The 27,959-nt window shown below is 37.0% G+C and overlaps 1 long non-coding RNA gene across 1 annotated transcript; it reads left to right on the forward strand.

Moving 5' to 3' along the window:
* Positions 1-12,026: 12,026 nt before the first annotated feature.
* LOC129490513 (uncharacterized) lies at positions 12,027-27,731 on the forward strand. Its single transcript, XR_008660271.2, has 3 exons — positions 12,027-12,134; positions 22,008-22,067; positions 27,522-27,731. It is a non-coding gene; the product is annotated as an uncharacterized lncRNA (long non-coding RNA).
* Positions 27,732-27,959: the final 228 nt, after the last annotated feature.

A 27,959-nucleotide genomic window follows, 5' to 3' on the forward strand; every position in this document is an offset into this window, starting at 1 on the left:
ATCTTCTCCTTTATGTGAAGTTTCTTTTAAGATTTAATATTTTTATTATCAGCATTTATTGGCTAAGAGGTAATTTATTTAAATGTAATGATAAAATTTGCTATAACAAATTACCTCTTAGCGAATTTTAGTTTAGTAAATAAATGATGACAAAATTGGCTATAATAAATTACCTCCTCTTCTAGACGTCATTCTTTGCCATGAGTTATTGAATATCATTTTCTATATTACATTCTAGAATATTATCAGTTTTAGATTTCACAGTTAAGTCTTTGATCTCACTAGAATTCCCATTTTTTTAAAGTGAGGTAGAGGTATAATTTAATTTTTTTCCATATAGATACCCAATTACATCAGCTTTTTTGTTAAAATGATATCTTTGTCCCACTGTTCTGCAGTAGCACCTCATTGTATTTTAATTGTCTATATATGTGTGGCTCTGAGTTTTCTATTGTATCCTATCAGTCCATGTACATCCTCAAGCAAAATCTATGCTGTCTTTACTACTGTAGCTATATCTTTAGCACATATATCTGATCATGTAAATACTCTTTTTTTTCTTTTAAATACTAAACTGGCATTCTTTGTCCTTTGCATTTTTCTAAGAATTTTAGAACCAGCTTATCAATTTCACAAAAATGTGGTGGAATTTTTAATAGTGTTCTGTTAAATCTGAAATTAAATTCTGGAGTATCAGAGTTTTTGAAAACTAGAAATTTCAATATACAGCCATGCATCACTTAATGACAGAGACACCTTCTAAGAAATGCCTCCTTAGGCGATTTGGTCACTGTGTGAACATCGTACAGTGTACTGATACAACCCTAGATAACCTAGCCTAATAAACACATAGGTTCTATGATACAGCCCTTGGCTCCTAGGCTCCCAACCTGTACTGCATGCCACTTTACTGAACACTGTAGGCAACTGTAACTCAATGGTGTCTGTGTATCTAAACATATCAATATAGAAAAGTTATAGTAAAAATATGATATAAAAGATAAAAATAGGGCACTTAACATAGATGGAGTATGCCGGCATGGAAGTTCCTCTTAGTGAGTCAGTGAATGAGTAGCAAGTGAATGGAAAGGCCCAGGGCATTACTAGACACTATGTAGACTTTGAAAATAATGGACACCTAGATTATATTAATTTTTTTTTAATTTTTTGTTAAATAACGAATTAACCTTAGCTTACTGTAACTTCTTTATAAACATTTTATTTATTTTAATTTTTGACTTGTACAAACACCTTAAAACACAAATACATTGTATGACTATAGAAAGATATTTTCATTCTTTATGTCCTAATTCTATGGCATTTTTCTATTTTTAATTTTATTTTAGTTTTTAAACGTTTTTGTTAAAAACTAAGACATAAGCACACACGTTAGCCTAGGCTTACACAGGGTAAGGATCATCAATGTCACTGTGTTCTGACTTCACAATTTGTCCCTTTGTCCCTCTGAATGGTTTTCAGGGACAATAGGACTTATAGAGAGAGCTGTCATCTCCTGTAATATCAATCCTTCTTCTGAAATATCTCCTGAAAGACCTGACAGAGGCTGGTTTTTTTTTTTTTTTTTTTTTTTTTGACATGGAGTCTTACTATGTCACCGAGGCTGGAGTGCAGTGGTGTGATCTTGGCTCACTGTAACCTCCGCCTCCCAGGTTCAAGCAATTCTCCTGCCTCAGCCTCCAGAGTAGCTGGAACTACAGGCACTCGCCACCACACCTGGCTAATTTCTGTATTTTTAGTAGAGACAGGGTTCGGTCAGGCTGGTCTTGAACTCCTGACCTCAGGTGATCCACCCACCTCGGCCTCCGAAAGTGCTTGGATTACAGGCGTGAGCCACCGTGCCCGGCCGGCTGTTTTTTTATAGTTAACTCTTTTTATTAAGCAGAAGTACTCTGTAAAATAGCAATAACAAATATATAGCTATCTAATGAATAACGTAGATTTAATATGTACATGTCCAGTTATAAGCAGATCTTTTTCAACCAAACATGGATTAAAAATACAATATTTGCAGGATGTGAAATATGCATATACATAGAAGGCCATCTTTTTATATACACAAGTTCTATAAGGCCAACTGCAGGACTTGAGTATGTGTGCATTTTGGTATATGTGAGAAGTCCTGGAGTCATTCCTCTGCTTATACTGAGGGACAATTGTAGTATAGTAAATACTAGATGATAAGAATTTTTCAACTCCATCATAATCTTATGGGACTACTGTAATATACACAGAATGCTATTGACTGAAATGTTATATGATGCATGATTGTATAAACATGCTATATCTCTCCATTTATTTTGATTCTTTAATGTCTCTCAATACTTTGTTATTTTTATCTTTCATATTTTCTTTAAACTCATTCTTAGGTACTTTGTATATTTGCTATTAAAAAGTACATTATTAATTTAACACTAAAAATTGTTATCTAACATCTAAAGTCACCAAAATTAAAGATAATATGAAGAGTGAAAATGTTCTAGAACAAATAATGGCTTCTCTCCTTTTCTCTCTCTCAATCTAATTATTAATTTGAACTAATCTCTTCAATAGAAAAGACATTACTATATTGTTCTAATTCTTAAGCATTTCTAGTTCTCAGTGCCTGAATATTGTTTTTGGAATTTTTGGCTCAGTATGAAAAATGAACACACAGTGAACACATAAGAAATCATTATGTACTCTAAAAGTAAAAAATGGATAATTTTGATTATGATGAGGTTGATGGGCTAATGTTAATAGTCTCTGAAGCTGACTTATAACGATAAAAATGGTCATCTTACATTATTAACAAACTTTCTTATATTGCACATTTTATTGTGTAAGTACATACATGTAACACCGATTTGCTAGAGTTGTTTGATTAATCCTGATCATCTAATTGTTTAAAGTCAATTCATAATCTCCATATTTTATTCTTGATGTAAGCTACTATTAAACTCAATTATCTTTTTAAATAAAATATATATTATCTTATTCATGAGGTAGAAATTTCAGGTAATAACCTAAAACAAAAACAAAAAAATAAAATATATGAAACAATGGTTTTCAAGATACTGGACATCAAGCAATAAAGGATAGAGTTCACTGAGAGGCAAGAAAGAGATAGGGTTAGGCTAGGAATTCCTCCACTTACTGACTTAAAATGTTTACAAGCACTGACACAGTGAAGGGAAATCAAGGTGAAGTTCAGCTCACTCCATGAGTTGAGAAGATGGAGCTTAGGTTCCCGCATAGACTAAGGTAGGCAGTATTTACCAGGCAGAATACCAGAGAGACGAGAACTTCACAGAGAATCTGTTATCTGCAGAGGGTATCACTTGACTATTCAGCAGTGATCAGAACAGAAATGTGAGCAAATCTTTCAAGGCAAGGGAAAGAACCAAACAAATGGATTAGAGGAAACGGTACATCTATTTCTCCTGATCAAAGTATAAAGTCTAAAAATTTACAGGACATTGAATAGAGTATCTACAAGGTTGTTGCCTCAGCAGTGGTGAAGATTTAACCTTAGATCAACTGCTCCTTTGGTTTAACAGATTTTTAAAACATTGTACTTTTTACCCGTGAATGCATAAAAAGATCACATTGTTTCCAAATACAAAATTGTGTCCCAGAATACAGCTCAAGAGTATTTGTAAGAATATATAAATATCCAGCACACAACGATGTAATATCTACAATGTCTGGATCAAATCAAAGATCTCCAAGAATGCAGAGAAACAAAAAAATACAATTGGACCTCTGTATACATGGTTTTCACATTTATGAATATGGAGGTTCAAATAAGGAACTTGAGCATCCATGAATTTTTATATCTGCAGAGATCCCAGAACCAATTCTTCATGAATATAGAGGGTCAAATGTGTGTCCTGAAGCGAGGAGAAAATAAATTGATTGACTTTGACAATAATTGAAACAAATGTTACATTTAGCAGACAAGGATATTAAAGAAGTTACTAGAGCTAAATTCAATATGTTTAAGAAGTTAGGTAGAGACATAGACAAATCTCAAGTCAAATCTTTACAGCTGAAAATTACAATATCTGAAATAAAAATTCTACTGTTTATGACTAATCACAATTAGACATTTCATCCTTTTTTTTTTTTTTTTTTTGACAGTCTTGCTCTGTCGCCCAGGCTGGAATGCAGTGGCACAATCTCAGCTCACCTCCACCTCCTGGGTTCAAGTGATTCTTATGTCTCAGCCTCCCAGGTAGCTGGGATTACAGGCTAGAAAGAGGGAAAGTGTTGAAAAACTAACTGTAGAATACTACACTCACTACCTGGGTGATGGGCTCATTTGTATCCCAAACCTCACCATCATGCAATATATTCATTTAACAAATCTGCATATGTACCCCATGAATCTAAAATAAGATCTAAAATTATTTAAAAACTAAACAAAATAAAATAAACATATTATTGACCTATGTTGATATAAATAAATGACTGAATAAATAAATGAGGGAGAAGAAACAATTTTTCACAGAGAAATTCCAAATAACAAATATAGAAGGAATCAGAAAAAAATCACCTTTAGAACAGTAATGAAACAATTACTGAGGCAAGATGAACTTAAGAATACTAAAATTATTGGGCTAAAGTTTAGGTACAAAGGATAATTGTAAAGCTTAAAATATCTTGTCCAAAATACGTGTTAAATTACTTTCGTGGTTTTACCATATGTCTACAAAATCTGTGATACTGCTTTCTCTGGGAGAAGCTTAATTTCTTTTCTTGATTTTGGGGTGGAAATGGTGACTTACTTCTAAATAATGGAGTTTGGAAGGAAAGAATAGTAACCTCAGGGTGGAGAAACCCAAGATATAGTACCTTCACCACACCATGTAATCAACATTACTGTCACCAGCAATGTCAGGTGGACATTATGTATCACTTGATATGATGTGATAAAGGGGACATGCCACCTTGTTTTATTTTTTTCCTAATATCCATAACTTCAAGCTAATCATGGGGAAACACCTGGAAAAAAAACAACAAGAGAAAGACATTTTGTAAAATACCTGATTACTACTCTCAGAGTGTCTAAGTCAGAAAAACAGAATGGTGATGACATTGTCATGCACTGAAGCAGAATAATGAACCTATGTAAATTACTATCATATGCAGCTAGGTAATCTGGATAGATCCTGGAAGGCTAGAGAAAACCTGTAGTTTAGTTAAGAGTATTGTTCCAATAGTAATTTATTTTTTGACAAATGCACAATAGTTATATGAGATATAACATGATGGAATGCTGCCTAAAGATGTAAGTAAACTCTGTGTACTACTTTTGTAATTCTCATGCAAATGTAAAATTATGTCAAAATAAATTTTTAAAAATTGTATGATGCTCATCAATTGACTCAAAACTTACTCTAAAGACATAGTAGCTAAGACAATGTGGTACTGGAGAAGTATAGATACAGATCAATGGAACAGAACTGAAAGTACTGAAGAGAACCACATATATATGGTCAACTGATTACTGAAAAAATGCAAAGGCAATTCTATGTAGCAACGATAATATTTTCAAAACATGGTGCAAGAAAAATTAAGCATCCTCATAAAAAACAGAACCTTAATGTATACTTTCTTCCTTATACAAAAATGAACTCAAAATGGCTCATGACCACAAATATAAAATCTGAAAATAATTCTATAAGAAACAGGAGAAAATTGTTACAGCTATGATTTGAGCAAAATCCATACTACAATTCCAAAAACAAATCCCATGTAAAAATAAATAAATTGTACTTAATCAAAATTAAAGACACTGATAAGAGAACAAAAGACATCCCATGCTATGAGAAAAATATTTGCAAGTTACTGGATAAAAGGGCTCGGATGCAGAATATATACAGTCTTTGCAAAACTCAGTAAGTATGTAATCAACCCATTAAATATAGGCAAAAGGTTTGAACAGATAATTCTCCCAAGAAGAAATACGAATGGTAATAAACACATCAACAGATGCTCAACATCATTAGTCATCAGCTAAGTGTAAATTATTACATCACTATGTACTACCAGACAACTAATTAAATGACTTAAAACACACACACACACACACAGAGAGAGAGAGAGAGAAAATACCAAGTGCGTCTGAGAGGTGGCAGCCTGCTGGCAGTCCTCACAGCCCTCCCTTGCTCTCAGTGCCTCCTCTGCCTGGGCTCCCACTTTGGCGGCACTTGAGGAGCCCCTTTCTGGGCTGGCCAAGGCGGGAGCCGGCTCCCTCAGCTTGCAGGGAGGTGTGGAGGGAGAGGCGCGAGCGGGAACCGGGGCTGCGCGCGGCGCTTCCGGGCCGACTGGAGTTCCGGGTGGGCGTGGGCTTGGCGGGCCCCTGACTCAGAGCAGCCGGCTGGCCCTGCCGGCCCCGGGCAATGAGGGGCTTAGCACCCAGGCCAGCGGCTGCGGAGGGTGTACTGGGTCCCCCGGCAGTGCCACCCCACCGGCGCTGCGCTCCATTTCTCACCGGGCCTTAGCTGCCTTCCCCCGGGGCAGGGCTCGGGACCTGCAGCCACCCTGCCTGAGCCTCCCACCCCCTACATGGGCTCCTGTGCGGCCCGAGTCTCCCCGACGAGCGCCACCCCCTGCTCCACGGCACCCAGTCCCATCAACCACCCAAGGGCTGAGGAGTGCGAGCTCACGGCGCGGGACTGGCAGGCAGCTCCACCTGCAGCCCCGGTGCAGGATCCACTGGGTGAAGCCAGCTGGGCTCCTGAGTCTGGTGGAGACGTGGAGAACCTTTATGTCTAGCTCCGGGATTGTAAACACACCAATCAGCGCCCTGTCAGAACAGACCACTGGGCTCTACCAATCAGCAGGACGTGGGTGGGGACAGATAAGAGAATAAAAGCAGGCTGCCCGGGCCAGCAGTGGCAACCCGCTGGGGTGCCCTTCCACACTGGGGAAGCTTTATTCTTTCGCTCTTTGCAATAAATTTTGCTATTGCTCACTCTTTGGGTCCACACTGCTTTTATGAGCTGTAACACTCACCGCGAAGGTCTGCAGCTTCACTCCTGAAGCCAGCGAGACCACGAGCCCACCGGGAGGAAGGAACAACTCCAGAAGCGCCACCTTAAGAGCTGTAACACTCACCGCGAAGGTCTGCAGCTTCACTCCTGAGCCAGCGAGACCACGAACCCACCAGAAGGAAGAAACTCCAAACACATCCGAACTTCAGAGGGAACAAACTCCGGACAGGCCGCTTTTAGAACTGTAACACCGCGAGAGTCCGCGGCTTCATTCTTGAAGTCAGTGAGACCAAGAACCCACCAATTCCGGACACACTTCGTTGTTTGTGAGGCTGCAGAGCAATAGGCACTCTCATACATTGATGCTGGAAGTATAAAAAGTACAGTTGCTTTGGAACAGAGGGAGACAGCCAAGTATAACGCGGTCCCGGAAGAATCTCCAATCAGCTGCGCACTGGGAGAACAGGGTGGAGCCACACATATTTGCAAATGGGAGGAGCCTGGCCCGGCCTGTTGCTGTGGTAACCTGGGATTCAATAGGTAAGATGGGGGCCTGTTAACAGTAACCCCTCTCACTTTACTGTGCTGTTCTTCCTTTTTCCTTTGCTTCCAATAAATTCCCTTCCCCTTTACCCTTCAAAGTGTCTGAGAGCCTAATCTTTACTGGTCGTGTAATAAGAACTTGATTTTTAGCTGAACTAAGGAGAAAGTCTGGCAACAAGAGTTTGGCACATTTATATAAACGTAAACATATACTTACCATATGACACAGCATTCTAACTGCCAAGTATATATTCAAGTAAATTAAAATTTTGTTTACGAAAGCCTGTATGCAAACATGTATACTAAGCCTGTATGCAAACATGTATACTTTGTTCATATTTGCTAAAAACTGGAAACAGCCCAAATATGCTTCATTTATTGAATTAATAAATTGTGGTGCATCCATACAATAGTGGAATAGCTATATCATAATGCTACTCCTCAATAAAAATAAATTATTAATCTATGCAATAACATGAATGAATCTCAGATGGATTATGCTGAGTAAAAGAAGTCACAATTAAAGAGTTATCTATGATTACGGTTATACCGCATTCTAAAAGAGACAAAACTCCAGTGACAGAAAGTGGAGTGCAGCAGAAGTTGCTTGGGACTGGGCATGAATGGAAGTGTTGACTGCAAAGCAGGATTGTGGAGTTTGGGGAATGATTTTGATAGACATGACTGCAAGCATTTGCCAAAACTTGCAGAAATCTTCACTAAAAAGAGTGAGTTGTACCAAATATAAATTATACCTTAATATAAAAAACAAAAGGAAAAGCATTGATCCCTTTTCTAGTTTTCTTTACAAAAATCTAGGATTTCAGCATTTACTTTAGCTCCAAAGTGATATTTTAAGTAGAGCTTTTTGATGAAAAACATTTAATCCCCATGAAATTGTATTTAAATACTTTTTTTGCCCTGCATACTTCCTGCAGTGAATAAAGACAAGGAATCATTATTTCCTGAAATAATTTTATCTTAAGGATGCTCATGTATAATAAATTTATAATAAATAAATGTTAATGTTAATAAGTGAACTTTAACACATAATTTTAGTGTAAAATTTGTCCTATAATGTTTGAAATTGAAACTAGAACTTTGAAATTGAACTTTATTAATGAGAACTGAGTATCAAACTGTACTACTCCAAAAGTTTATCAGACAAAAGTTTAAATGAGTTAGAAGTTGACATACAAAAAATGCTAAACATTGATGATGGTATATTGGTTATATTTTCTTTGCATAATGGGGAAATTACTCTACCGTTGTTTAATAATTGTGAGCGTAAGATATTCCTGAAGATGTTAATGATATAAAATAATGTAAATGCAGGTGATAAAACCACTGTTAGTGATATAGTAATAATGGATGTTCTATTAACTGCTCCCCTTGAACAGCATTTTTCAGTGAGCAGGAGATTCAAGGGCATTTATTAAATTAAAGTTGGATTACTTAGACAGAAAACCGTATTAGTGGACCAGATAACAATACCATAGTGTTTTAAAAGGCTTTTAAAACAACTATTGTAGTGTTACTTTATCCCTAAGTACCCTATTCCATCATTGTCAAGAGATGTCCAACTCCACATTAAATACAGCAGCAATAATAAAGCTCCGTTTCCAATATCCTCAAATATTTGTAATCAATGTGTATTGCACATATGTGTACAGATACAATGTAGTTTGAACCTACATATGTGAGAAGTTTTATTACATATATGCATTAAAAATAAGAACTTCTAGTATTTATGGTTTATATTTATCCCACTATTTCACTTACCACTTTAGCAAAATACAGTATCTGCATAAATAGTGATAAAAGAAAAACTGCAGCCAAATTAAATGTAAAGGAGTTCAATTGAGCAATGAATGATTCATGAATTGGACAGTCCCCAGAATCACAGCAGAGTCACAGAGACTCCAGGAGAGCCTCGTGGTAAGAACACATTTGTAGACAAAAAATGTAAAGTGATGTACAGACATCAAAAGTGAGGTACAGAAACAGCAAGATAGGTTACAGCTGGGCATGTGCCTTATTTGAATGCAGTCTGAACACTCAGAAGTCTATGAGTGGTTGAAGTATGGCTGCTGGGATTGGCCAACACTCAGGTATTGTTACAAGTTCGTGCTATTAACTTAGGTTTTTGGTGTTTTTTTTTTTTTTTTTGAGACAGAGTTTTGCTTTTGTTGTCCAGGCTGTAGTGCAACACCACAATCTCGGCTCACTGCAACATCCACTTCCCAAGTTCAAATGATTCTGCTTCCTCAGGCTCCTGAGTAGCTGGGATTACAGGTGCCCTCCACCACATCTGGCTAATTTTTGTATTTTTAGTAAAGACAGGGTTTCACCATGTTGGACAGGCTGGTCTCGACCTCCTGACCTCAGGTGATCCTCCCGCCTTGGCCTCCCAAAGTGCTGGGATTACAGGAATGAGCCACCGTGCCCTGCGAGGTTTTCAATTTGTCTGACTATTAAGCTAGGTTACAGTTCATCCACAAGGACTCAGATATGGGAGTACAGAGTCCTTCTCAGGCCATACTTAGTTTGCTTTAACAATTTTCCCCTTTTGGTCATTTTCTCAATTTTGAGAGAATGACCATATCCTTTAGTATCATTATCATAAATGTACTTACATGGTTTTGAAACTCACTGGGAAACAGAACAGTGGGTTTTGCAAGGAGGGAAAAAGGACTAAGTAGAGGGTACCTGCTTAAGTTGGGACATCCTGTTTACAGGAGAAAAAACAAAACCTGGTCTGTTCCAGGATCTATGTGTTTTCTTGAAGCCTTAGTTTGATGATGTCACATTTAGCATGAGTGACTCCATTTTAGTTTGGTTTGATTTGTTGGGGCCTAGTGCGTAAGCTCAGTTCAAAATAGTGGCCTCCCATAATTTGGTTTTAAAAGATATCCCCCTTTTTGCCAGGTTCTCACTTAGGTGAGAGTGTGACCAAAACTTAGGGCCTTAGCACCACTCTCAGTTACCATCATTTTGGGTTTCCAATCTCAGCACGTCAGTCATAGGTTATGGTGTCCTCTTGGTGGCATGTTTCTTTCAGCTTTTGTCATTCCAGTTGAAGAAAAACCGTTTGACATTCTGGAAATGGATGCATGCAAACATTTAAAATTTTTGAGAGAGTACAGCACACAAGGGAGACTATTATTATGACTGTCAGGATGATAATACCAAGAGGTGGGAGTATGCTCCTTACCTAGGGTCCTCATAAACCAAAGCACATAAAATTAACTAGATTAAAGAATGAGCTAGAAAAAGAGCCTACTCTTTTGAGTAAGTGGTCTTTTCATTAATCCCCTACAACTGATTTTTTATAATCTACATTTGATATATTTCTCCAGAGGCCACAAGCGCAACAGCTGCACAGGTACTTTTCTATTTAGCCAATTCTATTATTTAGCATAATTTCACAAGAGAATTTAAAGTGTACTGTGTAACAATAGCCTTTAAAGTAGAATTTGCTGTAGAGCCTATTATGAGGGAGACATTTCTAGTTATTTCCTCTTTTATTCTAAACCATGGAAAAGGACCTAACAAATGATGTCTTTCTAGAAGAGTGAAGGCCTTCTGGCAATGTTCTTTTTAATCTATGATGTGGGTTAAGAAGAGTTTTGACTGATTATGAGGCAGCATATGTACCACTAAAGTTTCTCACCTACATTGGGTTTTCATCTTTCATCTGTTAAAGTATAAGTTTATTCATGTATAAGGCTGGCTGCAAAATTCTTCACAAAAGTATACCCTATAACTGCTTATAATCTCCTTTTCATTTCTATTGTTCGTAGAGGCATAAACAAAGAAAAATATTCAAAGATGAGTCTCGTGATAGTAGACATTTTGAGCCATGATCTTGGGAAAAGCTGTTCACATCAAGGATGCCATCTTCTTCTGGGGAGAAACTATCCTGGTTAGTTTTACTTTAAGGGTACCAATGGCTGTACAGTTCCAGGAATGTGGCGGGACCTTTCTCAGTTGTGAGATTAGGAACCCAAGGTTCAAAGCTCCAAAGTTTTGCTGTAGTGTGGATGGTGAGGACAGTCTTTCTCTGATGTTCTCAGAAGATCCAATCTTTAGGTTCTAGATTGTGAAGAAACTGTCCTCTGTGAACCATAAAAAGCTTTCTTTACCTGGTGAAAATACACTGTGGCATAATAATCTACTGTTACAACATCAGCCCCCTTGCATGGGAAAGCTTTATACAGCCAGAAAATATGCATTGAAAATAACAATTGAATGAAATCCCTTTATAAATTTTTAAATGGCCCATCAGGTAGCAAAATGTACCTGAAGCTTTGATTGTCTTTCCAGGAATATGGAACCAAACATTGGTTTTAAACTATTTACACAATTTGTAAGTCACCACATCAATATATTCAATTTGGATTATTTTATCTTTTCCATGACGTCATGGAATGCAGAACCTTTAATAGTAAAAGCTTTCAGGACTCAGGAAGGACAAGGAGGCCTTCTTGGGTCTTTATGAGTCCCTGCTTAACATCGGACTTATGTCCTCTTGAATACCAGTTGTTTCTCAGATTTAGCTGCATAGCACAGATAACTAATGGGCTGCCATAAGTAATTTGACTTAGACCATGTAGTTCACTCAAATTGTGTATTTAAGCAATTTTAGTATTGGCTGATTTAGCATGATAATCTAGAGCTTGATTTTTAAAGGTTTAAATACCAAAGGTTTAAAACTTTGGATATTATAAAATAGAATCTTAGGTTAACATAAGTCATTTACTTAGCCAAAATGATAATTCAAAATTTTTTAAAGGAAAAAATATTATGCTGATAGAGGAGAATTATCTTTCCAAAAAAGAGCCAGGGAAGACAGCGTGAGGCCAACTGATCGTCTGCTTTCTTTCCTTTCCTCCCATTTTCTTTTGTAGTTTACTTAAAAGGTAAACAAAAACCTTTCATTATATTTTACTATTACATAAAAATCATTTTGAAAAGAGAAAAACAAATTTTATGTTTTCATTACTATAAATATTAAAGCTAGTTTTTAATAACATTTTATAAATCTATTCAGTTTTAATTAGTTTGACCAAAAGGTAATATTTTTATAAACCTTTTATAACCATTTACAATATTTTTTCAAGAAAACTCTGTTGTGCTTTTATTCCAATGTCCAATTTATGGAAAAAAAAACTGAATAATGTCATTTTAACTTTTGTCGATATGTTCACACATAAAATATCTTACACTTAATTTTTATAAACCTTCTACAACTTATTCAAACCTCTAGCTTTATTTAATTTGAAACAATCCTTTAACCCTCTAACCTAGGCAAAAATTTACATTCCCGTACCTTCTTATAATCTCTTACAAAAACAGATTTTATTCTTCTTACACATCTTGTATGTAAACTTATTTTTTTCAGTAGTCTCAATTACATATGACAATGTGAACTCTCAGAGACTTTTACTTTTGGTGAAAACCTTGGTAAGTAAGGGATTCTAATTAAGTACTAGGTGTGGAGTCTACCCTAGGACACACCAGGCAGAAGTGCAGATAAGGACTACCTCTCCTGCACAGCTAGGGGGCATGACCAACTAGTCCACATCTCCCAGGCCTAATCTAGAATCTAATATCTCCAAGGTAGGTAAATTGAACAATTTTCAACAGCCTAAGAAGCAGTTTATAACCTTAAAGCATTTAGTAAACTTAGTATCTTACCTGCATAATTAAGACCAAATGTCTATTTTACCAATAATTTTTATTATTATTATTTTTCATTATACTTTAAGTTCTTGGGTACATGTGCATAACGTGCAGGTTTGTTACATATGTATACATGTGCCATGTTGGTGTGCTACACACATTAACTCGTCATTTACATTAGGTATATCTCCTAATGCTATCCCTCCCCTCTCCCCCCATTCCACCACAAGCCCCAGTGTGTGATGTTCCCCTTCCTGTGTCCAAGTGTTCTCATTGTTCAATTTCTACCTATGAGTGAGAACATACAGTGTTTGTTTTTTTGTCCTGGAGATAGTTTGCTCAGAATGGTGGTTTCCAGCTTCATCCATGTCCCTACAAAGGATGTGAACTCATCATTTTTTTATGGCTGCATAGTATTCCATGGTGTATATACGGCACATTTTCTTAATCCAGTCAATTGTTGTTGGACATTTGGGTTGATTCCAAGTCTTTGCTGTTGTGAATAGTGCCACAATAAACATATGTGTGCATGTGTCTTTATAGCAGCATGATTTATAGTCCTTTGGGTATATACCCGGTAATGGGATGGCTGGGTCAATTGGTATTTCTAGTTCTAGATCCCTGAGGAATCTCCACACTGACTTCCACAATGGATGAACCAGTTTACAGTCCCACCAACAGTGTAAAAGTGTTCCTATTTCTCCACATCCTTTCCAGCACCTATTGTTTCCTGACTTTTTAATGATGGCCATTCTAACTGGTGTGAGATGGTATCTCATTGTGGTTTTGATTTGCATTTCTCTGATGGCCAGTGATGATGAGCATTTTTTCATGTGTTTTTTGGCTGCATAAATGTCTTCTTTTGAGAAGTGTCTGTTCATGTCCTTTGCCCACTTTTTGGTGGGGTTGTTTGTTTTTTCCTTGTAAATTTGTTTGAGTTCATTGTAGATTCTGGATATTAGCCCTTTGTCAGATGAGTAGGTTGCAAAAATTTTCTCCCATTTTGTAGGTTGCCTGTTCACTCTGATGGTAGTTTCTTTTGCTGTGCAGAAGCTCTTTAGTTTAATTAGATCCCATTTGTCAATTTTGGCTTTTGTTGCCATTACTTTTGGTGTTTTAGTCATGAAGTCCTTGCCCATGCCTATGTCCTGAATGGTATTGCCTAGGTTTTCTTCTAGGGTTTTTATGGTTTTAGGTCTAACATGTAAGTCTTTAATCCATCTTGAATTAATTTTTGTATAAGGTGTAAGGAAGGGATCCAGTTTCAACTTTCTACATATGGCTAGCCAGTTTTCCCAGCACCATTTATTAAATAGGGAATCCTTTCCCCATTTCTCATTTTTGTCAGGTTTGTCAAAGATCAGATGGTTGTAGATGTGTGGTATTATTTCTGAGGGCTCTGTTCTGCTCCATTGGTCTATATCTCTGTTTTGGTACCAGTACCATGCTGTTTTGGTTACTATAGCTTTGTAGTATAGTTTGAAGTCAGGTAGCGTGACGCCTCCAGCTTTGTTCTTTTGGCTTAGGCCTGTCTTAGCAGTGTGGACTCTTTTTTGGTTCCATATGAACTTTAAAGTAGTTTTTTCCAATTCTGTGAAGAAATTCATTGGTAGCTTGATGGGGATGCCATTGAATCTGTAAATTACCTTGGGCATTATAGCCATTTTAATGATATTGATTCTTCCTATCCATGAGCATGGAATGTTCTTCCATTTGTTTGTGTCCTCTTTTATTTCGTTGAGCAGTGTTTTGCGGTTATCCTTGAAGAAGTCCTTCACATACCTTGTAAGTTGGATTCCTAGGTATTTTATGCTCTTTGAAGCAACTGTGAATAGGAATTCACTCATGATTTGGCTCTCTGTTTGTCTGTTATTGGTGTACAAAAATGCTTGTGATTTTTGCACGTTGGTTTTGTATCCTGAGACTTTGCTGAAGTTGCTTATCAGCTTAAGGAGATTTTGGGCTGAGATGCTGGGGTTTTCTAAATAGACAATCATGTCATCTGCAAACAGGGACAATTTGACTTCCTCTTTTCCTAATTGAATACCCTTTATTTCTTTCTCTTGCCTGATTGCCCTGGCCAGAACTTCCAACACTATGTTGAATAGGAGTGGTGAGAGAGGGCATCCCTGTCTTGTGCCAGTTTTCAGAGGGAATGCTTCCAGTTTTTGCTCATTCAGTATGATAATGGCTGTGGGTTTGTCATAAATACCTCTTATTATTTTGAGATACATCCCATCAATACCTTATTTATTGAGAGTTTTTAGCATGAAGCATTGTTGAATTTTGTCAAAGGCCTTTTCTGCATCTATTGAGATAATCATGTGGTTTTTGTCTTTGGTTCTGTTTATATGCTGGATTACGTTTATTGATTTGCGTATGTTGAACCAGCCTTGCATCCCAGGGATGAAGCCCACTTGATCATGGTGGATAAGCTTTTTGATGTGCTGCTGGATTCGGTTTGCCAGTATTTTATTGATGATTTTTGCATCGATGTTCATCAGGGATATTGGTCTAAAATTCTCTTTTTTTGTTGTGTGTCTGCCAGGCTTTGGTATGAGGATGATGCTGGCCTCATAAAATGTGTTAGGGAGGATTCTGTCTTTTTCTATTGATTGGAATAGTTTCAGAAGGAATGGTACCAGCTCCTCCTTGTACCTCTGGTAGAATTCAGCTGTGAATCCATCTGGTCCTGGACTTTTTTTGGTTGGTAGGCTTTTAATTATTTCCTCAATTTCAGAGCCTGTTATTGGTCTATTCAGGGATTCAACTTCTTCCAGGTTTAGTCTTGGGAGGGTGTATGTGTCCAAGAATTTACCCATTTCTTCTAGATTTTTCTAGTTTACATCCACAGTGGTGTTTATAGTATTCTTTAATGGTAGTTTGAATTTTTGTGGGATCGGTGATGATATCCCCTTTATCATTTTTTATTGAGTCTGTTTGATTCTTCTCTCTTTTCTTCTTTGTCTTGCTAGTGCTCTATCAATTTTGTTGATCTTTTCAAAAAACCAGCTCCTGGATTCATTGATTTTTTGAAGGGTTTTTTCATGTCTCTGTCTCCTTCAGTTCTGCTCTGATCTTAGTTATTTCTTGCCTTCTGCCAGCTTTTGAATGTGTTTGCTCTTGCTTAAAACTATCTTTCTCCGCAAGATTACTTAAGTCACATGAACTAAAAGGCAAGAACACTTTTTATTTTGCTTTCAAAATATGTAAGTGCTTATTTTTGTTTGTCAATATATTAGAGCTCTTTTATATAAACTATGCACAACAATATATAATTACACAGACAGATGGAAGATTACTACAGTAGTTGAAAGATTTTTCATTTGTCTGTTTTAAGATTCTCACCTGGTTATTTGCTTTATGGTGGAGTCCTTGGAAAAACAGGGCCAGGAAAGGGGTTTCTGGTGCCTCCTGTTTTTCCCATGGAGTCCAGGCTGTTCAAGCCTGAATATCCAGTTTTAATTAAGCTTGCTTTTAACCGTAGCACTCTTTAATAAAGTCCTTTTAAAATTTCTTATTACCCAATTTTAGCCAGGCCAAATGGCCAATATTTCTGGCTTTTGAATTTTACCAAAGTAACCTCCCAGGTGCTCAGAGAAAGGAAAATTTAAGATAGTCCGTGGAGTTAAAGACAACAGGTCTGGTGGATATGAAACCAGAAAGGACTTACTTCCTAAGCAGGGAATCCCACTCAGACCACCAGTGCGAAGTGGAAAGAACCTAGCTACTGAGCTGTAGCACAGGACAGTCTCCATCACACTTCCCTGAAGGAGTCTAGAGTAGTTAATTTTGAGCTTGTGAAGGTTTTTAACTACTCAAGATGATTTTTAGAGCTAACTATGACATAAAACCTAAAATTCCCTTTCCCTGGAAGGTGGAGACCAAAAATACTGTCATGTGGTTACAAGGTCAAGCTCCCAAGAACATAAAACAAGTTAGAGACCGCATCTAGTTTTTTGGTTTGTTTCAGAGACCTCAGGAAAGTTTGTTACTAACCAGCTTGCTGGGCCGTCTTGAGTGCAAGCTTATGGGGTCCTAAGCCCAAGTTTTATCCTAAGGTACCCCTCGAAACAGAAAAACAAATTCATAGCATGTCAGTTTAAGGACTAGCCTCACAATTCTTTTTCTCATTAATAAAAAATTTACAGAATAGATAAACAGTGATTTTTACCATTCATTCAACCATTTGCACAGAAAGAGAGAAGCCAGAAATCTGACTGGTAAGAAACTTTTACCCTTTTGCCCACATGCCAGGCTTCTGGGTTCCCTTTCTCTGAGCTGCCCTAGTGACTCAGCTTGCGGCACCATTGCACTGGGGGCCAAGACACATCATAAAGGAAAATTATCCAGAGCAAAATACATGTGATAAAAGGTAGACATTAGCCACTCTGCTTAGCACCCAATATCAAACTGGTAAGACTCAAATTTCCCTTCAGATGGGCCCCGACATCTTTAATCCAACCTCCAACTAGGGGTTTCAACACACGGTCTCTGGGCAAGATAGTCACCCTGAGTAATACAAAAGAAAGAAAGGGAAAGGAGAAAGAGAAAAGCATTGCCTGTGCAAGGTGGGGCAGGCAAAATGATCAGGGAGGCCAGAGAAAGATCCACCTATTTAGTGACACTGAAAAGCTCAGGTGGCTGCTTCTCGGTAGCAAAGGGATTTTTTCCAGCAGTCTCATCACCTCTAGTTTCCCCTTTTAGGGAGGAAAAAGCTCCCCGTGTCCCGCGATCCTGTACATGCCTAATCTTGTCACCCACAGCCGTCAGCAAAGAGTGCAAGGCAGATTATTCCAAAGAGAACAGCAGTTGACATCCTGTTGTGCCAAACCCATTCTTAGCCAGAAGGGACTTTACCGAGAGCCCTCACTTTTAAATGTACTTCAATGCATTGTTGTTCATTCGGGAAGTTCCACTGTTAAGTTACCTTTAGTAGATTTTGCAGTTTCTATAAGACTTTGCTGCCTCCCAGGCCTAAAGTATAAGCCAGAAGGAATTCAGTTTTCCCAAAATCAAGGATCCCATTTGCCTAAAATATTGGTTAGGTTCTCTTGATTAACTCGTCCAATGATTTTTCTTATCTAAGCATGCAAGAAAAATGAAACAAAGGGGTAGAACACAAAAATCCCTCTGAATTTTCAAAAGCCAAATTTTATAACCCGTGTAATATTACTGCTTACTACCAGTTCCTTTCTGACCCAGTCGGATGTAAGAGGCCTCTAGCTGGATCTAAGCCAGTTAATTCCCAGATCAAATCCATTCCTGGACCCAGTCTAGTTTCTTTCTCGACTCCAAACCCACTTTGGATCAGAAATTGGCTCAAAGAAACTCAGAGAGCGCAAAAAACAAATCCGTGGAGCTTCGAAATCCAAGAAGGAGCTCACCCACTATTCCAGCTGCTCTGAGAGATCAATGGACACAAGTGGGTCCTGCAGGTACTTTGTGTGTTCACTCAGTGATCCTGGGGGTTTCTAGAAGCTCCATTTTGGATCCCACTCCTGACATCATCTGATAAAACAAAATCTTCAGCTGAATTTAATTTAAAGGAGTTTAATTCAGCAATGAATGTCTCCAGATCCCTCATGGTCAAAACAAGTTTACAGACAAAAAAGATAAAGTGATGTACAGGAATCAGAAGTGAGGTACAGAAACAGAGATTGGTTACAGCTAAGCATGTGCCTTGTTTGAATGTAGTTTGAACACTCAGTGGTCTATGAGTGGTTGGAAGTGTGGCCACTGAAGTATGGACAACACTCAGCTATTGCTACCCATGCTTCCGTGCATACTATTAAGTTTTCAATATTTTTTTTTTTTTATTCTGAGGCAGAGTTTTGCTCATCACCAAGGCTGGAGTGCAAATAGCACAATCTTGGCTCACTGCAACCTCCACCTCCTGGGTTCAAGCAATTCTCCTGCCTTAGCCTCCTAAGTAGCTGGGATTACAGGCATCCACCACCACCACAACCAGGCTCTACTTCTCAGGCTTTTTGTACTTTTAGTAGAGATGGGGTTTCACCATGTTGGACAGGCTATTCTCGAACTCCTGAACTCAGATGATCCACCCACCTCAGCCTCCGAAAATGCTGGGATTACAGGCATGAGGCACTGCGCCCAGCCAAGTTTTCAATTTTGTCTGACTATTAAGCTAGGTTACAGTTCATTCACAAGGACTCAAATATAGAAGTACGGAGTCCTTCTCAGGCCATATTTGGTTTGCTTTAACAATAGTCATAATAGTCCTTTTCTAACTTTGTGCCAATAGTTATATATTTCGTTATAGAAATATTAATATTCATATAAACAGGTTGCTATTACTATAATAGACTGTTGTAGATTATTGAGAATATTACATAATTTGTAAATATATAGACATTACCACTCTAAAAATAAAGCAAATGGTAAATTGTAAAACATATCTAACCCAGAATATTTTATATATGCATCTTAGAACTATAATTTCCCATATGTCATGAGTTAGATAGTCCATCCTGGGGTCGTTTTTATTTTCTTCTAATCTCTGAAAGATTATTTATGTGAAAGAGCTTTTTATTCCCCAAAGATACTGTGAAGCGTTACCTGTAAACGTTTTGGGGTATTCATGTCACATTAATAATTAAATGTCATCCAATACTATAGATCTATAAATTCCCTGGTTCATTTTCTAGAAACATTTATAATAATTTATAAACACTAGTAGAAAAGTATTTATCTGATCTATTTTTTTAACTTGAATACATAATTCTCTTCGTATTTTCTCCTTTTTCTCTTTCTCAGTCTCTTTCCCAATTTGTCTTTCTTTACCTTTCCCTCCCTTCCTTATCTCTCTCTATCTTTATAGGTATTTCTGTCTCTTTTTTTTTTTTTTTTTTTTGAGACAGGATATTGCTCTGTCACCCAGGCTGGAGTACGGTGGCACAATCACAGCTCACTACAGCCTCTACCTCTCAGGCTCAAGTGATCCTCCCACCTCAGCCTCCCAAACAGTTGGGACTAGAGCTGTGTGCCACCATGCTTTGCTCATTTTTGTAGTTCCTTTTAGAGACAGGGTTTCGCTATGTTGCACAGGCTGGATCTCGAATTCCTGGGCTCAAGCTATCGTCCCTCTTCAGCTTCCTAAAGTGCAAGGATTACAGGCATGAGCCATGGCATCAGGCCTCTATCTAATTTCTATATTACCTATAGTTAGAGGAAACTCTTCTCTTGGACTTACTGGGTCAGGCTCTTCTAATCAGACATATGTTTTCCCTTTTAATTGTCTTCCATATATTTTCATCTTTTTTGAGTATACTCATTCTCTCATTTCACAGTTTCAGGTATTTTAAATAATTTTCCCTTAAACAATGTCTACTATTCTGCATATTCATTTTAACATCTACATTTTCTAACAATTCTAATTGCCGTTTTTTCCAAATGTATTTTTTGTCTTAATATACAGTAGTTCCTCAAGTAATGTCATTTCATTCAATGTCATTTTGTCATAACACTGCCTAGAAAGAAATCTATTTCTGGCTGGGGCCACTGACTGCGTGGAATTTGTAGCTCTCCCCATGTCTGCCTGGGTTTTCTTTAGGTACACCAGTTTCCTTTGTGAAAAGAAATAAAATTTAAAAGCTGTTGGAACTCCAAAAGACATTTTAAGCTTTGAGAGAAATAGGGCTGTAATCTCAGCCTCATATGATTACAACTTCTGTTCTCAGATTATAGATTAACTTGCTTTCTTCTTTTACAATTACTGGAGAGAATGAAATAATGTCAGGGACAAAAACCTCCTGCCTTCTTAATTAGCGACCCTTATTATCGATGAACTTCCCCTTTTTCTCTCCTGCTTTGCTTAGACCAGATGACAGAAAACCCATGATTATTACATCCTCTTTATAAAGTGCTAAATGTACCCTTCCCAAAAGGAAACACTGCCTATAACCAATCAACTGCTATAATTATGTGCCAGCCTTGTATAATACAAATAATGTAATCCTGCTGAAAGCTCCTCTGTCTCTGCCTATAGATAAAATCTTAACGTGCCTACTTTGGAATGCTGACTCCATTCTTTTGGCGTTGGTGTTTCCAGGTGGTCTAGCCTCATACTTTGTGCTTGAACAAATTCTCTTTAAATTAGATTCTGATCCTTTTGATTATCTTAGGTTGACCCCTCCTGCATCCTAAAGATGTGCAAGTTTGGTGAACCAGTGTTTAAATTTCCCCGTCTGAGAAAGTGTAGGCATATGAGTGTGTTTACCCTGTGGTGGGATGATGCCGTGTCCTGGCTGGTTCCTATCTTGTTCCCTGCACTGCCGGGAGAGGTTCCAGCCACCCATCTCTTTTTTTTTTTTTTGAGATGGAGTCTCGCTCTGTTGCCCAGGCTGGAGAGCAGTGGCGCGATCCTGGCTCACTGCAAGCTCTGCCTCCCGGGTTCACGCCATTCTCCTGCCTCAGCTTCCCAAGTACCCGAGTAGCTGGGACTACAGGCACCTGCCACCGCACCCGGCTATTTTGTTTTTGTTGTTGTTGTTGTTGTTGTTTGTATTTTTAGTAGAGATGGGCTTTCACCGTGTTAGCCAGGGTGGTCTCCATCTCCTGACCTCGTGATCAGCCCACCTTGGCCTCCCAAGGTGCTGGGATTACAGGCGTGAGCCACGGTGCCCAGCCCACCCACCTCCCTTGACTGGAATATATGGGTTAGAAAATAAATGAAAAATTATTGTAAAATAAAAATTTTTAATAAGTCTACAATAATCATATAAATGCATGACAATAAATGACACAATTGCATGGTGACAGGAGGAACTCCTAACAATTTCTGACATCACCACTGTCTCTCACTAAATCACCAAAAATAAGGTAAATAATTACTTTACTTGTTTTTATTAATCTTTCTTAAATGTAAGTATGGCTTACATTTATTTCAATGTTTAATATTAGAAGTGTTTTGAGTCTATTTAGAAGTTTGGTTATGTTTTTGTGGCAACACATCTGCTTTAGGAACTTTTACTCTTGTTTATATCAATAAGCCTATGGTAAAATTGGTTTCATGATACACTGTTTTGCTCAAAGTCACAGTTTCCAAGAACTTACTGATGAGGTTAAGTGATGATTTATTGTTCATTTTTATAAAATAACAGATACTGTAACAGTAAATTGTTTACAAACCACTTACACAGTATTACTATTTATGAACAGACATTTCTATTGCAAAAAACAATGACGTATTTCTTTCTGTCCCATGGCACAATAGAGTATTTTAATTTTCTGTTTCCTAATCCATTAATAATTCTCTTAGTGCCTGCAGTGTTTAGGGCATCCTTCTTTTACTACACTTGATCTTAGCCAAAAGGCCGAGAAGCAGGGCATCCTTCTTTTACAGAGTGGTAAAACTGCAGACAGCAAATGTTAAATTCACTTTAACATGCAGCTCTGCTTTCAACAAGCCCATGTTACACTGATTCTTGGTGTCAGTTCAATGTGATGACATAAAAATAAATATCCTCTCGACAAAAGTATTTGAGCATGGAGTATTTAGGATTTTACTTACTAAGAACAGTAGATTTGTAGGCTCGTAGAACATAGTTAACAACTCTTCAAAGATGTTCATCCACTTTTTGGCTTGTTTTGGTGAATGAGCTCCTTACTAATCTGGTCCTTTGCATCTATAAAGTCGTTATGAGACTATCCATGTCTAAAATATCCATCATTATTGACACATTAGATGTCATCATAATTTTAACCCCTCTTTCTCATGGAAAATGGTATTAAAGCACAGAGCTAACTTGAACTTGTGAAATCAAAGTTGGATCCTATGAATGTTCTCTTTTAATGGGCTCTTTGCAAAATCTTTCAGATATACGTGAACCAGTGAGCAAAGATTTAAAACTTCTCTTCTTTTCATATGCTCATTAGTCTTTGAAGGTTCTCAATTTATGAAAACTTCTTAATTTGAGCTGCATTTTGAGTAGGCTTAAAGCCATATCATCTGCTTACTTTTGGGCATTTAAACCATAGTTCCCCACTATTAGATCTTATATACTAATCTTTTCCTACACGATCCTCAGCCAGTACTGCATTTGTCTGTACATAAAGCACTCACATCAAATTCTCTCCTTTTTGTGCATGTAAATATTTACTTTTTTTTTTTTTTGCTTTCTAACTGCAGCCATATTTTCTTACATAAACTGACTAATAGATTGAGCCTCTATGTATTGTCTTTGCTTAACTCAGAAGCCATGATCTATGTTTATATTTTATAGTGTTAGCATTTCATGTCAGCCTGGAATGCCATCTTGCCAAGCAGTCACCTACATAGCCTACTATATAATAAATTTTCATTTTATCTGTTTTTTTGAAGAAGAAAAGATTAACGAAATAGAATCCTAGAAATTTTTTTGAAATCAGCGAATTTTGTTCATATTTATCTATTTTCTACTGTACATACACATGATTTGGGCTGCTTTTCACTACATTGCTACCACTCCCTATTCCATCTCTTGTAGATAATTTTTAAAGACTGGATACAAAACAGAGTTTCTACCTCACCATTTCTTTGGTAAAACTAGAAATAAACGTGAATCCTTTGCATTTTAGTAATATTTTTAGTTATTATAACAGATAAAAACAGGAATAGCAAAGAAATGAACGGGAGAAAAAATGAAAAAACTTAATGTACCCCAATTTTTTTTTTACAATCATAGTATCTGACCTCTATTTTCTCATTTCCCTCTATGATTTCACTATTGCATTTGCTTATATGGGTAGCATTTATATTAGTAATCTCCCAATCCGCATTTATTCTATTAAGTTTCCACTCCCAAATCCATAAATCCATCATTTGATTTATTTATAAAAAGTGTTTATTCCTTGTCTCACGTGTCATTTGTAGTTTTAGAAATTTGAAACTAAATGCAAAGTTCGGTCATATATTGGAAATTATTTTCTCTTGACATTTCTTTAGAAGTTTTTATAAAGGAAGACAGAAAAATGAACCAATCTACATAAAGCTTGCCTGTGCTAACAGAAACTTGAAAAAAAAAAAAAAAAGAAAGAAAGAAAAGAAAATTGCCAGTAAGGTCATAGGTAGGCATTTCAAAAGACATGATCACTTGTTGGACTAAGCTGAAGCCAGTATCAGAGATTTTTAGCAAAGATAAGTAAACCTATTATAAAACCCTTCCAAAATTCTGACCCACAATATAATGATTTGCGTGGCTCCCTATCCTGAAATTCCTGCAATATCAGAACTTCTCAACAGTTAGTGATTACTTATGGCTGGTAACAAGGTTTTGGTCAATAGTGTTATTATAGCCAAGAGGCACTTAAAGAGTACTAGGTCACGCTTGGGTAATGACATCAGTATATTCCTGGTCCTACTATTACTTCATCATTACCTATTTTTTTTTTTTTTTTTTTTTTGCTCCTTTTGTTCAGGTCCATGAAGTATATTGCATTCAAAAAAACTGTCTAGATTTCTGTTTACCTCCCCCTATGACTTCGACATGGCTCAGTCAGGTTGCAAACCCCTGATCCCCTATCTTTTTGAGGATCACTGGTTTGCCATGCCTCACTTAGTTTCCAATTTTAATCTCCACCCTTGTTTCCTTTCTAGCTACAGCAGATTTCCTGACAAAGCTGATTGATTGGGTTTCAATGTATTGTTCTTGCTTAAGTCTGAACCATGATCCCTTTATGTTTCTAAACTGGGAAGCTGTCACCTATAAGCAGACATCAAAATGATTACATTAACAGTAATGACAATAAATAAAATATATTATGTATTTGATATGTACCCGTCACTGTGCCAAGTACTGCACCATGCTTTACCTCATTTAATCCTCATAAACATACTGTTTATATTATTATGCTCATTTTATATAAGGAAGCTGAGTTTCACAGAGTAAGTAGTTTAAATTGGGTCACACAGTAAATAATGCCAGAAAAGTATGGTCTGAATCCAGCTGGATGGAACTCCAGATCTCAGCCACAATTACCATACTATATTTTTCTACGTGCTTTTAAACATTTTTTTTCTGATTGGATTTTTAAGATAAGTGATTTATTTAAACCCCTAGTCATTAATCCTGACTAACTTCTTCACAATCTTAGTTTCCACAGTGTGGGGGTGTATCAAATGGCTTATTTAACAGCTAGAGCTACCCTCGGTCTTTTTGTCAGTTTTAATGACTATTAGGAATCAATGAAATAACTGAATCAGAATTATTATCTTAATTTTTTTAATGTGTCTCTTTGTCTAGCTACTCTTTCTGGGGGAAAAATCTAGCAAATCTATGATTTAGGCTCAATGCCATATTTTAAAAATTATAAAATCTTTGTACCAAGAATAGACTCCTCAATGGTCCGTGCCGTTCCTAAAATTATAAGCAGCTCAAATCTAAAACTATGTTTTCAATCTTAACTCCCAGCCTAGTTCCTAGTCCTTGTGACTAGTCTTCGTGCATATTCTCCCATTCTCCCTTCTCTTCTCCTTTCTCCTAATTGATCCAGAACTATGCCCCACTGGCCTGCCCTCTCAAATCAAAATATCTTTAAGGAGTTTCTTTCATCATTATGTCAGTGGTAGCTCTACCTAACTGCACACTCCCAGATGGCTAAGAAATACTTTTAGATCATCTAATCATGTGCTTTTCAGATTCCTGATGACTGATTTATAAGAAGATTATGTTTCATAAATTGATTGGGTTAGATAAGGGACTATTAAAATTTCATTATTTCTTTCAACTGTTGTTATGACTATGCCTACATTTAGAATTAAGTGATTTGTCTTAATGTAGGTATATATGAAGCCAGGATAAGGAAAAGAAAGGGAAAGTAATTATTTCCTTTTAAAAAGTGGAATGATGCTAATATGGCCAAAATATGATTGACTTTGTCTGGCAGCAGTTTGCTTGTATTGTATCTGTCAGCAAGAAGAGAGGTGAAGGAGGTCAGTAGTCATTACTTCTTGATAAGACTTACATTCAAGGTTCTAATTTCAGATTGTATTCCTAAAAATATTCCTATGATTTAAATTTGCAAGTGGAGTGGGTTTTAGCTCAGAGTTTATGTGATGAAACGACCAACTTCAGCATCAAAACTGGCATCAAAATTGAAGAACACATTTTATTTCCAAAATAGAAGATATTGTTTTAATACAATACATTCTAAATTTTGGTGGTAAGAGTCTAGAAGGATCACAAATATTTAAAATTATAAAAAGTAGACTATTCAAGAATGTAACTAACAGAAAATCACAGAATATTATTTTATTTTATTATTATTTTTTTTTTTTGAGACGGAGTCTTGCTCTGTCGCCCAGGCTGGAGTGCAGCGGTGTAATCTCAGCTCACTGCAAGCTCTGCCTCCCAGGTTCATGCCATTCTCCTGCCTCAGCCTCCCGAGTAGCTGGGACTACAGGCGCCCGGCACCACGCCCAGCTAATTTTTTGTATTTTTAGTAGAGACAGGGTTTCACCGTATTAGCCTGTATGGTCTCGATCTCCTGACCTCGTGATCCACCTGCCTCAGCCTCCCAAAGTGCTGGGATTACAGGTATGAGCCACTGTGCCTGGCTGAGAATATTAATTTTATATAATACCAATGTGTGCAATACAGATCATTCAATAAGAAATCGTTGTTACAATTTGATAACTGGATTATTTAAAGTTGTCAACTGTCTCTGTCTCTGACTGACCTGTAAAAATTTAAATATCTGAACATTTTTCTATAGTTTTATGTGATAACTGTAAGCCAAGTTTGAAAAGAAATCACAGAATATATTTTAAAATCCAGTTCCCATCTGGTGTCTCACAGCTTGAGTTTTGTCTCAAGGTGATTTTTAAAATTGTATGTCACATAGAGATGTCAGTGAGCAATGATGCATAACCATGTGTGGACTAATTTATGCCACAAGCACTCATTTGAGGAAGGAAGAGAGAGATGAAACTTGGTCATGTTTACTTGTTACAGAATCAAGTACTGTATTGATATCAAGTGTTCATAGAGTTCATAGAGTCAAAATTAAAAAAGAAAACACTGAATGGGGATATATAGTCACAAAAATTGTATACTAGAAGTCTTTATTTTAGAAACTTTTAGGAATGTATTATAACATGGAAAAATTGAAAAAAATTGCTAAATCAGCTACAAAATTCAGAAATGTTGGTTTTCTCATGATCCTTTTTTTAATCACTAATGTTTTTCTTCATTATTTAACTCTCACACACCCACACATATATATGTATACACATATGTGTGTGTATGTGTATACAATGATACATTCATTGAATCATTTCATTATCTTTATTTTCAGAAATAAATATAAGAATCATCACAGAAGCAACATGGTGGAATGGGAAGCCCTGGACCTTCCTTCCCCATCTGTCCCCCTACAAATGTATTGATTTAGCAACAATCACTGACAAATTCCCTTTGTCAAAAATCAGGAACTAATAAAAAGAGTCAGGTCTGGTGGTCAAGGAACAACCCACTTCAACTCTGCACTAGCTGAATGCTCACTAAGTCCTGGACATTGGGTATAACCTGAACTACCACCTCACACACCTCACACTCTCATTGTAGCTGTGATAAAGATTTTCACTTAACCTCAAAATGGAAAATAAGCAAGGCAAATGCCCTGTCTATTGGCAAACTCCTGGTCAGATAACTCTTTTCTGTCTACAACATAGTTAAAGAAAAATAAAACCCTAATAATTCGTTATTGAAAACTAATTGAAAGGCATGGAAAATA

Source organism: Symphalangus syndactylus, chromosome 9, assembly GCF_028878055.3.
Source record: "Symphalangus syndactylus isolate Jambi chromosome 9, NHGRI_mSymSyn1-v2.1_pri, whole genome shotgun sequence".
NCBI classification, from domain to species: domain Eukaryota; kingdom Metazoa; phylum Chordata; class Mammalia; order Primates; family Hylobatidae; genus Symphalangus; species Symphalangus syndactylus.